This window comes from Henckelia pumila, chromosome 4 (genome assembly GCF_033568475.1).
Source record: "Henckelia pumila isolate YLH828 chromosome 4, ASM3356847v2, whole genome shotgun sequence".
NCBI lineage: Eukaryota > Viridiplantae > Streptophyta > Magnoliopsida > Lamiales > Gesneriaceae > Henckelia > Henckelia pumila.
Genome location: NC_133123.1, coordinates 187,683,034 through 187,698,230, shown reverse-complemented (window position 1 = coordinate 187,698,230; position 15,197 = coordinate 187,683,034). Strand labels below are relative to the sequence as shown.

The 15,197-nt window shown below is 43.9% G+C and overlaps 16 non-coding genes and 1 pseudogene across 16 annotated transcripts; all 17 read left to right on the top strand.

Annotated features, from left to right (window-relative positions):
* Positions 1-23: 23 nt before the first annotated feature.
* On the top strand, positions 24-142 carry LOC140870274 (5S ribosomal RNA). The gene has a single exon (XR_012147243.1). It is a non-coding gene; the product is annotated as a 5S ribosomal RNA (ribosomal RNA).
* Positions 143-542: 400 nt separating this feature from the next.
* On the top strand, positions 543-661 carry LOC140870333 (5S ribosomal RNA). The gene has a single exon (XR_012147298.1). It is a non-coding gene; the product is annotated as a 5S ribosomal RNA (ribosomal RNA).
* A 400-nt stretch (positions 662-1,061) lies between these two features.
* On the top strand, positions 1,062-1,181 carry LOC140870361 (5S ribosomal RNA). The gene has a single exon (XR_012147325.1). It is a non-coding gene; the product is annotated as a 5S ribosomal RNA (ribosomal RNA).
* A 399-nt stretch (positions 1,182-1,580) lies between these two features.
* Positions 1,581-1,699, top strand: LOC140868316 (5S ribosomal RNA). Its single transcript, XR_012145740.1, has one exon. It is a non-coding gene; the product is annotated as a 5S ribosomal RNA (ribosomal RNA).
* Positions 1,700-2,100: 401 nt separating this feature from the next.
* Positions 2,101-2,219, top strand: LOC140868722 (5S ribosomal RNA). The gene has a single exon (XR_012146125.1). It is a non-coding gene; the product is annotated as a 5S ribosomal RNA (ribosomal RNA).
* A 400-nt stretch (positions 2,220-2,619) lies between these two features.
* LOC140869575 (5S ribosomal RNA) lies at positions 2,620-2,737 on the top strand (annotated as a pseudogene).
* A 399-nt stretch (positions 2,738-3,136) lies between these two features.
* On the top strand, positions 3,137-3,255 carry LOC140868731 (5S ribosomal RNA). The gene has a single exon (XR_012146134.1). It is a non-coding gene; the product is annotated as a 5S ribosomal RNA (ribosomal RNA).
* Positions 3,256-3,655: 400 nt separating this feature from the next.
* On the top strand, positions 3,656-3,774 carry LOC140870319 (5S ribosomal RNA). The gene has a single exon (XR_012147285.1). It is a non-coding gene; the product is annotated as a 5S ribosomal RNA (ribosomal RNA).
* A 400-nt stretch (positions 3,775-4,174) lies between these two features.
* On the top strand, positions 4,175-4,293 carry LOC140870381 (5S ribosomal RNA). The gene has a single exon (XR_012147345.1). It is a non-coding gene; the product is annotated as a 5S ribosomal RNA (ribosomal RNA).
* Positions 4,294-4,694: 401 nt separating this feature from the next.
* On the top strand, positions 4,695-4,813 carry LOC140870184 (5S ribosomal RNA). The gene has a single exon (XR_012147157.1). It is a non-coding gene; the product is annotated as a 5S ribosomal RNA (ribosomal RNA).
* Positions 4,814-5,212: 399 nt separating this feature from the next.
* Positions 5,213-5,331, top strand: LOC140868579 (5S ribosomal RNA). The gene has a single exon (XR_012145989.1). It is a non-coding gene; the product is annotated as a 5S ribosomal RNA (ribosomal RNA).
* Positions 5,332-5,731: 400 nt separating this feature from the next.
* On the top strand, positions 5,732-5,850 carry LOC140868615 (5S ribosomal RNA). Its single transcript, XR_012146023.1, has one exon. It is a non-coding gene; the product is annotated as a 5S ribosomal RNA (ribosomal RNA).
* A 401-nt stretch (positions 5,851-6,251) lies between these two features.
* LOC140869241 (5S ribosomal RNA) lies at positions 6,252-6,370 on the top strand. Its single transcript, XR_012146625.1, has one exon. It is a non-coding gene; the product is annotated as a 5S ribosomal RNA (ribosomal RNA).
* Positions 6,371-6,769: 399 nt separating this feature from the next.
* Positions 6,770-6,888, top strand: LOC140869225 (5S ribosomal RNA). The gene has a single exon (XR_012146610.1). It is a non-coding gene; the product is annotated as a 5S ribosomal RNA (ribosomal RNA).
* A 399-nt stretch (positions 6,889-7,287) lies between these two features.
* LOC140868851 (5S ribosomal RNA) lies at positions 7,288-7,406 on the top strand. The gene has a single exon (XR_012146251.1). It is a non-coding gene; the product is annotated as a 5S ribosomal RNA (ribosomal RNA).
* Positions 7,407-7,806: 400 nt separating this feature from the next.
* On the top strand, positions 7,807-7,925 carry LOC140868080 (5S ribosomal RNA). Its single transcript, XR_012145514.1, has one exon. It is a non-coding gene; the product is annotated as a 5S ribosomal RNA (ribosomal RNA).
* Positions 7,926-8,323: 398 nt separating this feature from the next.
* On the top strand, positions 8,324-8,442 carry LOC140868178 (5S ribosomal RNA). Its single transcript, XR_012145606.1, has one exon. It is a non-coding gene; the product is annotated as a 5S ribosomal RNA (ribosomal RNA).
* The last annotated feature ends 6,755 nt before the right edge of the window (positions 8,443-15,197 follow it).

Here is a 15,197-nt window from a genome sequence, read left to right as displayed (position 1 = left end):
AAATAAAGAATTCATTCACTGTTGGGTGCGATCATACCAGTACTATTGCACCGGATTCCATCAGAACTCCGAAGTTAAGCGTGCTTGGGCGAGAGCAGTACTAGGATGGTTGACCCCCTGGGAAGTCCTCGTGTTGCACCCCTTTTTCATTAATTTCTTTTTTTCTTACTCGTACTTCTTATTTTTCCGATTACTCGCCGTCCTATTACCGACTTTTTCAGTCCAATCCGCGGATAGAAAAGATGCAATAGACTTAATCACACGACGTGAACGTGCGATCTGGGTGACGCAGGCCGCTTCATTGGGTCCCAGCGTGCCCTACGGGAAAAACGCCCCGAAAGACCATCTCCGGGTTGTAATTTGAGCGTCTCCGTCTCTTAGACCGAGATACTTGCTGTAGGTATCAAGAGGAGCTTCGTGTGAACAGGCTGAAGCTCCCGTAACTTTTAGCCGATCGAAAGTTATGTCCGTTTGAAACTGCAGCTCCTGTTCCTTCGATCCGCAATTCGAGAGACAAAAAAATAAAGAATTCATTCACTGTTGGGTGCGATCATACCAGCACTAATGCACCGGATCCCATCAGAACTCCGAAGTTAAGCGTGCTTGGGTGAGAGCAGTACTAGGATGGGTGACCCCCTGGGGAGTCCTCGTGTTGCACCTCTTTTTCATTAATTTCTTTTTTTCTTACTCGTACTTCTTATATTTCCGATTCCCCGCCGTCCTATTACCGAATCTTTCAGTCCAATCCGCGGATAGAAAAGATGCAATAGACTTAATCACACGACGTGAACGTGCGATCTGGGTGACGCAGGCCGCTTCAGTGGGTCCCAGCGCGCCCTACGGGAAAAACGCCCCGAAAGACCATATCCGGGTTGTAATTTGAGCGTCTCCGTCTCTTAGACCGTGATTCTTGCTGTAGGTATAAAGAGGAGCTTCGTGTGAATAGGCTGAAGCTCCCGTAACTCTTAGCCGATCGAAAGTTATGTCCGTTTGAAACTGCAGCTCCGGATCCTCCGATCCGCAATTCGAGAGACAAAAAAATAAAGAATTCATTCACTGTTGGGTGCGATCATACCAGCACTAATGCACCAGATCCCATCTGAACTCCGAAGTTAAGCGTGCTTGGGCGAGAGCAGTACTAGGATGGGTGACCCCTCTGGGAAGTCCTCGTGTTGCACTCCTTTTTCATTAATTTCTTTTTTTCTTACTCGTACTTCTAATTCTTCCGATTCCTCTCCGTCCTATTTCCGACACTTTCAGTCCAATCCGCGGATAGAAAAGATGCAATAGACTGAATCATACGATGTGAACGTGCGATCTGGGTGACGCGGGCTGCTTCGGTGGGTCCCAACGCGACATACGGGATAAATGCCCCAAAAGACCATCTCCATTTTGGAATTTGAGCGTCTCCGTCTCTTTAACCTAGATACGCACTATAGGTATCGAGTGGAGCTTTGCGTGAGCAGGCTGAAGCTCCAGTACTCTCAGCCGATCGAAAGTTATGTCCGTTTGAAACTGCAGCTCCTGTTCCTCCGATCCGCAATTCGAGAGACAAAAAAATAAAGAATTCATTCACTATTGGGTGCGATCATACCAGCACTAATGCACCGGATCCCATCAGAACTCCGAAGTTTTGCGTGCTTGGGCAAGAGCAGTACTAGGATGGGTGACCCACTGGGAAGTCCTCGTGTTGCACCCCTTTTTTAATTAGTTTCTTTTTTTCTTACTCGTACATCTTGTTCTTCCGATTCCTCTCCGTCCTATTTCCGACTCTTTTAGTCCAATCCACGGATAGAAAAGATGCAATAGACTGAATCACACGACATGAACGTGCGATCTGGGTGACGCGGGCCACTTTGGTGGGTCCCAGCACGTCCTACGAGAAAAATGCCCCCAAAGACCATTTTCGGGTATGAATTTGAGCTTCTCCATCTCTTAGACCGAGATACGCGCTGTAGGTATCGAGAAGAGCTTCGCGTGAGCAGGCTGAAGCTCCCCTAACTCTCAGCAGATCGAAAGTTATGTCCGTTTGAAACTGAAGCTCCTGTTCCTCCGATCCGCAATTCGAGAGACAAAACAATAAAGAATTCATTCACTGTGGGGTGCGATCATACCAGTACTAATGCACCGGATCCCATCAGAACTCCGAAGTTAAGCGTGCTTGGGCGAGAGCAGTACTAGGATGGGTGACCTCTTGGGAAGTCCTCGTGTTGCACCCCTTTTTCATTAATTTCTTTTTTTCTTACTCGTACTTCTTATTTTTCCGATTCCTCGCCGTCCTATTACCGAATTTTTCAGTCCAATCCGCGGATAGAAAAGATGCAATAGACTTAATCACACGACGTGAACGTGCGATCTGGGTGACGCAGGCCGCTTAAGTGGGTCCCAGCGCGCCCTACGGGAAAAACGCCCCGAAAGACCATCTCCGGGTTGTAATTTGAGCGTCTCCGTCTCTTAGACCGAGATACTTGCTGTAGGTATCAAGAGGAGCTTCGTGTGAACAGGCTGAAGCTCCCGTAACTTTTAGCCGATCGAAAGTTATGTCCGTTTGAAACTGCAGCTCCTGTTCTTCCGATCCGCAATTCGAGAGACAAAAAAATAAAGAATACATTCACTGTTGGGTTCGATCATACCAGCACTAATGCACTGGAACCCATCAAACTTCGAAGTTAAGCGTGCTTAGGCGAGAGCAGTACTAGGATGGGTGACCCCCTGGGAAGTCCTCGTGTTGCACCTCTTTTTCATTAATTTCTTTTTTTCTTACTCGTACTTCTTGTTTTTCCGATTCCTCGCCGTCCTATTTCCGAATTTTTCAGTCCAATCCGCGGATAGAAAAGATGCAATAGACTTAATCACATGACGTGAACGTGTGATCTGGGTGACGCAGGATGCTTCAGTGGGTCCCAGCGCGCCCTACGGGAAAAACGCCCCGAAAGACCATCTCCGGGTTGTAATTTGAGCGTCTCCGTCTCTTAGACCGAGATACTTGGTGTAGGTATCGAGAGGAGCTTCGTGTGAACAGGCTGAAGCTCCCGTACCTCTTAGCCGATCGAAAGTTATGTCCGTTTGAAACTGCAGCTCCTGTTCCTCCGATCCGCAATTCGAGAGACAAAACAATAAAAATTCATTCACTGTTGGGTGCGATCATAACAGCACTAATGCACCGCATCCCTTCAGAACTCCGAAGTTAAGCGTACTTGGGCGAGAGCAGTACTAGGATGGGTGACCCCCTGGGAAGTCCTCGTGTTGCACCCCTTTTTCATTAATTTCTTTTTTTCTTACTCGTACTTCTTATATTTCCGATTCCCTGCCGTCCTATTACCGACTCTTTCAGTCCAATCCGCGGATAGAAAAGATGCAATAGACTTAATCACACGACGTGAACGTGCGATCTTGGTGACGCAGGCCGCTTCAGTGGGTCCCAGCATGCCCTACAGGAAAAACGCCCAAAAAGACCATCTCCGGGTTGTAATTTGAGCGTCTCCGTCTCTTAGACCGAGATTCTTGCTGTAGGTATAAAGAGGAGCTTCGTGTGAACAGGATGAAGCTCCCGTAACTCTTAGCCGATCGAAAGTTATGTCCGTTTGAAACTGCAGCTCCGGATCCTCCGATCCGCAATTCGAGAGACAAAAAAATAAAGAATTCATTCACTGTTGGGTGCGATCATACCAGCACTAATGCACCGGATCCCATCAGAACTCCGAAGTTAAGCGTGCTTGGGCGAGAGCAGTATTAGGATAGGTGACCCCTTGGGAAGTCCTTGTGTTGCACCCCTTTTTCATTAATTTCTTTTTTTTTACTCGTACTTCTAATTCTTTCTGATTCCTCTCCGTCCTATTTCCGACTCTTTCAATCCAATCCGCGGATAGAAAAGATGCAATAGACTGAATCATACGATGTGAACGTGCGATCTGGGTGACGCGGGCCGCTTCGGTAGGTCCCAGCGCGACATACGGGAAAAATGCCCCGAAAGACCATCTCCGTTTTGGAATTTGAGCGTCTCCGTCTCTTTAACGTAGATACGCACTATAGGTATCGAGTGGAGCTTCGCGTGAGCAGGCTGAAGCTCCAGTAACTCTCAGCCGATCGAAAGTTATGTCCGTTTGAAACTGCAGCTCCTGTTCCTTTGATCCGCAATTCGAGAGACAAAAAAATAAAGAATTCATTCACTATTGGGTGCGATCATACCAGCACTAATGCTCCGGATCCCATCAGAACTCCGAAGTTATGCGTGCTTGGGCAAGAGCAGTACTAGGATGGGTGACCCCCTGGGAAGTCCTCGTGTTGCACCCCTTTTTTAATTAGTTTCTTTTTTTCTTACTCGTACATCTTGTTCTTCCGATTCCTCTCCGTCCTATTTCCGACTCTTTCAGTCCAATCCACGGATAGAAAAGATGCAATAGACTGAATCACACGACGTGAACATGCGATCTGGGTGACGCGGGCCACTTCGGTGGGTCCCAGCATGTCCTACGAGAAAAATGCACCCAAAAACCATCTTCGGGTTTGAATTTGAGCTTCTTCGTCTCTTAGACCGAGATACGCGCTGTAGGTATCGAGAAGAGCTTCGCGTGAGCAGGCTGAAGCTCCCGTAACTCTCAGCAGATCGAAAGTTATGTCCATTTGAAACTACAGCTCCTGCTCCTCCGATCCGCAATTCGAGAGTCAAAAAAATAAAGAATTCATTCATTGTTGGGTGCGATCTTACCAGTACTAATGCACCGGATCCCATCAAAACTCCGAAGTTAAGCGTACTTGGGCGAGAGCAGTACTAGGATGGGTGACCCCCTGGGAAGTCCTCGTGTTGCACCCCTTTTTCATTAATTTCTTTTTTTCTTACTCGTACTTCTTATTTTTCCGATTCCTCGCCGTCCTATTACCGACTTTTTCAGTCCAATCCGCGGATAAAAAAGATGCAATAGACTTAATCACACGACGTGAACGTGCGATCTGGGTGACGCAGGCCGCTTCAGTAGGTCCCAGCGCGCCCTACGGGAAAAACGCCCCGAAAGACCATCTCCGGGTTGTAATTTGAGCGTCTCCGTCTCTTAGACCGAGATACTTGGTGTAGGTATCGAGAGGAGCTTCGTGTGAACAGGCTGAAGCTCCCGTACCTCTTAGCCGATCGAAAGTTATGTCCGTTTGAAACTGCAGCTCCTGTTCCTCCGATCCGCAATCCGAGAGACAAAACAATAAAACTTCATTCACTGTTGGGTGCGATCATACCATCACTAATGCACCGGATCCCATCAGAACTCCGAAGTTAAGCGTGCTTGGGCGAGAGCAGTATTAGGATGAGTGACCCCCTGGGAAGTCCTGGTGTTGCACCCCTTTTTCATTAATTTCTTTTTTTCTTACTCGTACTTCTAATTCTTCCGATTCCTCTCCGTCCTATTTCCGACTCTTTCAGTCCAATCCGCGGATAGAAAAGATGCAATAGACTGAATCATACGATGTGAACGTGCGATCTGGGTGACGCAGGCCGCTTTGGTGGGTCCCAGCGCGACATACGGGAAAAATGTCCCGAAAGACCATCTCCATTTTGGAATTTGAGCGTCTCCGTCTCTTTAACCTAGATACGCACTATAGGTATCGAGTGGAGCTTTGCGTGAGCAGGCTGAAGCTCCAGTAACTCTCAGCCGAATGAAAGTTATGTCCGTTTGAAACTGCAGCTCCTGTTCCTCCGATCCGCAATTCGAGAGACAAAAAAATAAAGAATTCATTCACTATTGGGTGCGATCATACCAGCACTAAGGCACCGGATCCCATCAGAACTCCGAAGTTATGCGTGCTTGGGCAAGAGCATTATTTGGATGGGTGACCCCCTGGGAAGTCCTCGTGTTGCACCCCTTTTTTAATTAGTTTCTTTTTTTCTTACTCGTACATCTTGTTCTTCCGATTCCTCTCCGTCCTATTTCCGACTCTTTCAGTCCAATCCACGGATAGAAAAGATGCAATAGAGTGAATCACACGACGTGAACGTGCGATCTGGGTGACGCGGGCCACTTCGGTGGGTCCCAGCACGTCCTACGAGAAAAATGCCCCCAAAGACCATCTTCGGGTTTGAATTTGAGCTTCTCCGTCTCTTAGACCGAGATACGCGTTGTAGGTATTGAGAAGAGCTTCGCGTGAGCAGGCTGAAGCTCCCGTAACTCTCAGAAGATCGAAAGTTATGTCCATTTGAAATTGCAGCTCCTGTTCCTCCGATCCGCAATTCGAGAGTCAAAAAAATAAAGAATTCATTCATTCTTGGGTGCGATCTTACTAGTACTAATGCACCGAATCCCATCAGAACTCCGAAGTTAAGCGTGCTAGGGTGAGAGCAGTACTAGGATGGGTGACCCCCTGGGATGTCCTCGTAATGCACCCCTTTTTCATTAATTTCTTTTTTTCTTACTCGTACTTCTTATTTTTCCGATTCCTCGCCGTCCTATTACCGACTTTTTCAGTCCAATCCGCGGATAGAAAAGATGCAATAGACTTAATCACACGACGTGAACGTGCGATCTGGGTGACGCAGGCAGCTTCAGTGGGTCCCAGCGCGCCCTACGGAAAAACGCCCCGAAAGACCATCTCCGGGTTGTAATTTGAGCGTCTCCATCTCTTAGACCGAGATACTTGCTGTAGGTATCAAGAGGAGCTTCGTGTGAACAGGCTGAAGCTCCCGTAACTTTTTGCCGATCGAAAGTTATGTCCGTTTGAAACTGCAGCTCCTGTTCCTCCGATCCGCAATTCGAGAGACAAAAAAATAAAGAATTCATTCACTGTTGGGTGCGATCATACCAGCACTAATGCACCGGATCCCATTAGAACTCCGAAGTGAAGCGTGCTTGGGCTAGAGCAGTACTAGGATGGGTGACCCCCTGGGAAGTCCTCGTGTTGCACCCCTTTTTCATTAATTTCTTTTTTTCTTACTCGTACTTCTTGTTTTTCCGATTCCTCGCCGTCCTATTTCCGACTTTTTCAGTCCAATCCGCGGATAGAAAAGATGCAATAGACTTAATCACACGACGTGAATGTGCGATCTGGGTGACGCAGGACGCTTCAGTGGGTCCCAGCGTGCCCTACGGAAAAAACGCCCCGAAAGACCATCTCCGGGTTGTAATTTGAGCGTCTCCGTCTCTTAGACCGAGATACTTGGTGTAGGTATCGAGAGGAGCTTCGAGTGAACAGGCTGAAGCTCCCGTACCTCTTAGCCGATCGAAAGTTATGTCCGTTTGAAACTGCAGCTCCTGTTCCTCCGATCCGCAATTCGAGAGACAAAACAATAAAAATTCATTCACTGTTGGGTGCGATCATAACAGCACTAATGCACCGCATCCCTTTAGAACTCCGAAGTTAAGCGTACTTGGGCGAGAGCAGTACTAGGATGGGTGACCCCCTGGGAAGTCCTCGTGTTGCACCCCTTTTTCATTAATTTCTTTTTTTCTTACTCGTACTTCTTATTTTTCCGATTCCCCGCCGTCCTATTACCGACTCTTTCAGTCCAATCCGCGGATAGAAAAGATGTAATAGACTTAATCACACGACGTGAACGTGCGATCTGGGTGACGCAGGCCACTTTAGTGGGTCCCAGCACGCCCTACGGGAAAAACGCCCCAAAAGACCATCTTCGGGTTGTAATTTGAGCGTCTCCGTCTCTTAGACCGAGATACTTGCTGTAGGTATAAAGAGGAGCTTCGTGTGAACAGGCTGAAGCTCCCGTAACTCTTAGCCGATCGAAAGTTATGTCCGTTTGAAACTGCAGCTCCAGATCCTCCGATCCGCAATTCGAAAGACAAAAAAATAAAAAATTCATTCATTGTTGGGTGCGATCATACCAGCACTAATGCACCGGATCCCATCAGAACTCCGAAGTTAAGCGTGCTTGGGCGAGAGCAGTATTAGGATCGTTGACCCCCTGAAAAGTCCTTGTGTTGCACCCCTTTTTCATTAATTTCTTTTTTTCTTACTCGTACTTCTTGTTTTTCCGATTCCTCGCCATCTATTACCGACTCTTTCAGTCCAATCCGCGGATAGAAAAGATGCAATAGACTTAATCACACGACGTGAACGTGCGATCTGGGTGACGCAGGCCGCTTCAGTGGGTCCCAGCACGCCCTACGGGAAAAACGCCCCGAAAGACCATATCCGGGTTGTAATTTGAGCGTCTCCGTCTCTTACACCGAGATACTTGCTGTAGGTATCGAGAGGAGCTTCGTGTGAACAGGCTGAAGCTCCCGTAACTCTTAGCCGATCGAAAGTTATGTCCGTTTGAAACTGCAACTCCTGTTCCTCCGATCCGCAATTCGAGAGACAAAACAATAAAAATTCATTCACTATTGGGTGCGATCATACCAGTACTAATGCGCCGGATCCCATCAGATCTTCGAAGTTAAGCGTGCTTGGGCGAGAGCAGTACTAGGATGGGTGACCCCCTGGAAAGTCCTCGTGTTGCAACCCTTTTTCATTAATTTCTTTTTTTCTTACTCGTACCTCTTGTTTTTCCGATTCCTCGTCGTCCTATTTCCGACTCTTTCAATCCAATCCGCGGATAGAAAAGATGCAATAGACTTAATCACACGATGTGAACGTGCGATCTGGGTGACGCAGGATGCTTCAGTGGGTCCCAGCACGTCCTACGGGAAAAACGCCCCGAAAGAACATCTTCGGGTTGTAATTTGAGCGTCTCCGTTGAAAGAGTGGGTGCCCGGTGAGCCAACTTGTGGCTAAGGGCTTTGATGACTCTTTGTATAAACAATCTTTTGTTTAATATAATTTACACTTTTATTAAAGGCAATGACTTTATCTTTCTTCATATTGTTATATTGTGATATACTATTGTTGTTTTGATAAAGACCTTGAATATACTATAGTGTATGTAAGATGTGGTAGAACATGGGGATGTCTATCATGAAACACATCTTATAGTCACTGTATATTCTAAACTGTTCCTAGTCGATTGAGCCGTCCGATAATAAGGATAAGGATCGCTCGAGTTTGAGACTAGCATTTGCGATGCAGAGTACCACGTTTCATTGGTAAGGAACATAGAGATGTTCGAAGCATGCAAATGGATATTCATATGATGAATGATCGAACTACCCTATCCGGACTTTCCAAGTGGTTATCACTTATCGAGTGGATATAGTCCGCGGTTTTGGTTGTACACCATTAGTCCTTACTACTTGAAACATCATTGAGACTCTATATGCTAGTACTGTGCTTTGACTCGTTTACCGACTCTATTGGGGTCATCAGGTGTCGGGATTGGGTACAGTTACGACACATATAGGAGTCGATGCTTTGTTGTCAAGGATTCACCACATACTTGCGAGTGTGGATATCCTATGCGATTTGAGGAGATATTAGTGTGACGAATCTCTGGCCAGAGTACATGATGTGTTTTAAGAAATAGTTTCTTAGTAACACATGCGATGTCACTATTTGATCTTCAAGATGTATTGCATAGTTATCGAATCTCGAACGACTCTCGATATACCAATGGTTGTTGATTCGATCGGGATATATGGATGAAGGGACCGTACTGTACGCTAACCAAAATCTATTGGTTCTTGTAGGCACTATCAGTGATACCTAGGGAATCATGGGGCGATGTTGCTAGGCGCTCTTACCATGATTCGATGGGCAAGTCGGAAATTGTTGTTCCGAGTCACAAGGAGTTGTGAGCCCACGGCTAGCTATATCCCTGAACCATTGAGGGTCACACAGAGTAATGGATTTTTAATCCCCGTTGAGATAGTTAAATTTAAAGAGTTAAATTTAATGAACAAAGAATTTGGACTTCTTAATTATGAGTAGAGGAGTAAGATTTCCTAAAATGACATAGGGATGGACATTTTTGGAAACCACTGAATTCGGATTCAAAAAAATTTATCTTGACTTTAAAAGGTGCAGAAATGGTTTCTGTGCACATTGGTGAAATCGGTTTATCAATCGGAGTCACGATGAATTTTATATTAATTTTTGAACATTCGGGCTTTGCTTGTCGGGCTTGAACTTATGACTAATGGGCCCTAAGCTGTTAGTGGCCTACATTATAAATAAGTTATTGCAGTACAAAAATTAAACACAACAGGCATAATTTTCGAAATTAACTAGGGTTTTGAGACCTAGTGGCCGCCGCCCCCCTCTCCCCTCTCTGCTCGAAAAACCCAGTCTGTGAATTTTGAATTTGCAGTCTGGTTTAACGGATCAAATTCGTTAATCTCTTCGTAGAAACTTCTGATAGATTTTCTAGTGCAATCTATCAGAGGGATTAAATATCCGTTCGTGGACCTGATTGAAGAACAGTTCGTCCATCAGTTCCAGGGATATACAACAAGAGCAGAGCAATCTGTTGGTGTCCAAAATCTCGCTTCGAGATTGGAGGTAAAAATTTTATAATCGTTATTTAATTTTTACACACACACAATTTAATCGTAAGGTTGATACCTATTATGGAATCGTTCCATACAAAATTTTTAAACATCCGCTGCACCGGGTATCAATCCTAATTGATCTGATCGCCGCGTTCTCCAACAGTGGTATCAGAGACAGGTTGCTCAGATCAAGAGATTAAATTAATCGATTGTACAAAAATTTTTTAAGCCTCGGTTTTTGAAACAAAATAAATATTTTAAAAATAAAAAAAAAATTTTTTAGGGCAAAAACCCAGGCAGCGATTGGATCGCTGCCCGGGGGGGCAGCGATGGTCGCTGCCCCGGGCAGCGCACGGCGCTGCGCTGGGCAGCGCTCGGCGCTGCCCTAGGGGCAGCCGGGCTGCCCGGCCCGACCCGATTAGGGCGCGGGCAGCCCGGGAATGTCCCGGGCGGCCCGCGGGAAAAATTAATTTTTTAATTTTTAAATTAAATTTTAATATGTTAAAATTCTATTTTTGGTCCGATCGAAAATTGTTTTTGATTGGTCCACGAGGCGTCGGATCGAATTGTTCGAGTCCGAAAATTTTAAAATTGTTTTTTGGATAAATTTGAATTTTTGGAAAATTTAAATATTTTATCCGTTAAATTGAATTTTGAAATTAATTATTTTTGGTACAATTGATGATAAAATATGATCTTATGGAAATATTGAGTAAAATATGATTTTATGTATAAAATTGGATTTTATAGATAAAATATGATTTTATTTGATAAAAAGATAAAATATGATTTTGTATGTAAAATAAGATTTTATATATGAAATATGATTTTATCCTTTTAAATTTAAATTGCCATTGCATGTTATCCAATAAATTAATTTTGAATTAACTGTTATTGGATAAGGATGATCGATTGCCATGACCAATTTTGTAGGTGTATGTTAGGAATTTACATTTGTTTTTATTGTTGTTGGTTTTATTAATGGGCCTGGTTTATGACCCAATATGAATTTTCATATGTAATAAAAGTGGGCTTGGTTTATGGCCCGTTTCCACCCCTTAAAAATGTATCCCCTACTTGTCATTGTTATTTATTGTAAATACATTAGATTTAGTGGGAGATCAAGATTTGAAGATGGAGGTGGGCCCAGCAGACAATAAAGACAGAAGAAATGTAAATTGGAAGCAAATGTAATAGGATTGCATTGCATACTGCATATTACCTAGGATTAGACTAAGACTCGTGATTGGCAACCACGGGTCGATTAGAAATGGAATCGATCATCCTATGTAATATGTGATATTATTGTTGTATGCATGTTTTAGACATAATTGTGTGAATCCGGCAAGCATAAAAAATTTTAAAAATGATGAGACAAATTTTTATAATTAAAATCCCTCATTTTAAATATGATTTAAAACTGATATCAAGATAAATAAAGGAAATTTAAATTTGTTTAAATGTTCCTACCTTCCATCAACGATCAATGTATGAGATGCTACCCGCGGATACGGTCCGGCTCATATTATTGGGGGGGCCCGTTCGTCGGAAAGCTGTACATTGGATCGACACATGTTGTAAGTTGGGTGGAACTCCCATGGGATTGGCTCATATTATTGGGGGATCCACATGGCGACCGTCCATCACAACTTAATATTGATGGGTCATCTTGACATGTCACAATAAACGGCGTCATATTATTGGGCCCTTATTGGACATGAGGTAAAAACGTGGAGGTTGCTTTGGAAGCAATTGGGCTCTACCTTTTGAAAATTATGGTTGGCTGATATTATTCGGGACCATAGTTTGTCAATTGGACTCCATGTTCTCACTAAGGAAAACAGTTTCCCGTTTTCACTAGAGGGTAGTGAAATCGTTAAAATAGTGGGAGTGAGATTCATAAAATAAATTTTGCCTATTTTATGTCTTAGTAAATTGCTTAAACAATCACTGATATTTGTCTGTTTCTTTTCAGTATTTCATAAGATGAATTCGCGTAATCCACTTTTCTCGATCCTCGAACAAAATAAGTTGACTGGCGCAAACTATACGGAATGGTTCCGTAAGTTGAAGATTGTCTTGACTTCGGAGAAGATGCTCTACGTGTTAGAAAAATCTCCTCCGAAGGAAGCACCAGCTAACGTAAGTCCGAAAGAGTTAGCCAAACTTGATACATGGTGGGACCATGATATCAAGACCAAATGCTATATGCAAGCCTCGATGTCTGATGAACTCCAGAGGCGATTTGAGGACACCGTGAATGCTGCTGACATTCACGTTCAACTCAAGGAACTTTTTGGGGCTCAATCGAGGGCTGAAAGGTTCGCTACTGTAAAGGAGCTAATGACGTGTCGCATGCGTGAAGGGACTTCGGTCCGTGATCATGGGGTACGAGTGATTTGGCTCATACAGAAGTTGGTAACCCTTGATTTGGTGTTGGAGCATGAACTCAACGTGGACTTACTACTTCTGTCTCTTCCTTCTTCGTTTGACGGATTTGTGGTGAATTTCAATATGAACAAGATAGAGGCCTCCCTTGAAGAGATGGTCAATATTCTTGTGACATATGAATCCACATTAAAGAAGGATAAACCGGCTTTCTTGGTGGGCTCCTCTTCTTCTGCTAAGAAGGGGCCAAGTACAAAGGGCAAGAAACGTTCTGCCCCACCCAAGAAAATCGAACCCGAGAAGAAGTACAAGACAAAGGCTTCAAACATGGAAAAATCCAAGGATGTTTGCCATTACTGCAAGAAGCCCGGTCATTGGAAGCGTAACTGCAAGGAATATCTAGAGCAGTTGCGAACTGCGAAGGGTATGTTCTATATTGAAATAAATGTTTCACTTAATACTACTTCTTGGGTATTGGATACCGGATGTGGATCTCACATTTGCAATGATTTGCAGGTGATGACAAGAAGTCGCAGACTTAGAATGGGTGAGACCCAGCTGAGGCTCGGAAATGGTTCCAGAGTTGAAGCTAAAGCTGTGGGAGATGTTTATTTATTTTTGCAGAATGGTTTTAAGTTAATTTTAAGAGATGTTTTATTTGTTCCGGATTTGATTAAAAACATTATTTCTGTTTCTATGCTTGATAGAGATGGTTATTCTTGCAATTTTGTGAATGGGATTTGCAATATTTACAAGAATGAATGTTTGATTGGAAATGGACAACTTGAAAACGATCTATACAACTTAAAACTAAAAGACGTTCCAATAAATTATGTTGATAAACCGGCAACAACAAACAAAAGGAAAATCGATAGCCAAAACCCGGCAAACCTTTGGCACGCTAGGCTAGGTCATATTTCCTCAAGGAGGATGAACAAGCTAGTGGGAGAGGGCATGTTTGATATGTCTGATATTAACTCTCTACCTACTTGTGAATCCTGCCTAAAAGGAAAAATGACTAAATCTCCTTTTAAGGGGAAACCTGAGCGTAGTCAAAATCTGTTGGATTTGATCCATACAGATGTTTGTGGTCCATTTAGAGTTGGTACTCAATATGGTCACACCTACTTCATTACCTTTACTGATGATTATTTGAGGTATGGGTATTTATATTTAATGAAATATAAATCTGAAGCGTTTGAAAAGTTCAAAGAATTCAAGGCTGAAGTAGAAAACAAGCTAGGTAAAAGTATTAAAGCACTTCGATCGGATCGAGGTGGAGAATACTTAAGTACCGAGTTTTTGGACTATCTAAAAGAGAATGGGATTCTCTCTCAGTGGACTCCTCCTATGACACCACAGCTTAATGGTGTATCAGAGCGTCGTAATCGAACTTTGTTGGACATGGTTCGGTCCATGATGAGCTTCACTGAGCTTCCACCTTCGTTTTGGGGCTATGCGCTTGAAACGGCGGTATTATTGTTGAACAACGTCCACACTAAAGCAATGGACAAAACACCATACGAGTTATGGAATGGCAAAGCTCCTAAGTATTCGTACTTGAGGATTTGGGGATGTCATGCTTACGTGAAGCGGACAGTGGGAGATAAATTGGATAGTCGATCCAGCTTATGTTATTTTGTAGGGTATCCGAAGAATTCAATCGGATATTATTTCTATTATCCTGCTGAAACAAAGGTGTTTGTTTCAAGGAATGCCACCTTCTTGGAGAAAGAGTTCTTATTGGATAAGAAAGGCGAGATGATGGAACTCGAAGAAATTCGAGAAGAACCCGAAATACAAAATAACGATCCTACACCTCAGGAACCATCGATAGACACGCCTGTACCTAAAAGATCCGAGAGGACTTCTAGACCTCCTATTCGATATGGTCTTCTTCTTGAAGGGGATCAAGATGAACCCGATGTTGGATGTGATCCAAGAAACTTCAAGGAAGCAATTTCTGATGCGGATTCAAATTTATGGCTTGAAGCTATGCAGTCGGAAATAGATTCGATGCATACAAACCATGTTTGGTCTTTAGTAGATCCTCCCGATGGAATTGTTCCAATAGGGTGTAAATGGATCTACAAGAGAAAGCTTGGGCCTGATGGTAAGGTATTGACCTACAAGGCGCGATTGGTGGCAAAAGGTTATACTCAAAGACAAGGAGTTGACTATGATGAAAACTTTTCACCAGTTGCAATGTTCAAGTCCATAAGAGTCCTTATTGCCATAGCTGCATGGTATGACTATGAGATATGGCAAATGGATGTGAAAACTGTTTTCTTAATGGAGACATTAAGGAAGAAATCTATATGAAGCAGCCTGAGGGGTACACATCCATGGGAAGCGAGCATAAGGTATGCAAGCTTCAGAGATCAATTTATGGTCTAAAACAAGCATCAAGAAGTTGGAACCAGAAATTTGATGAAACAATAAAGGATT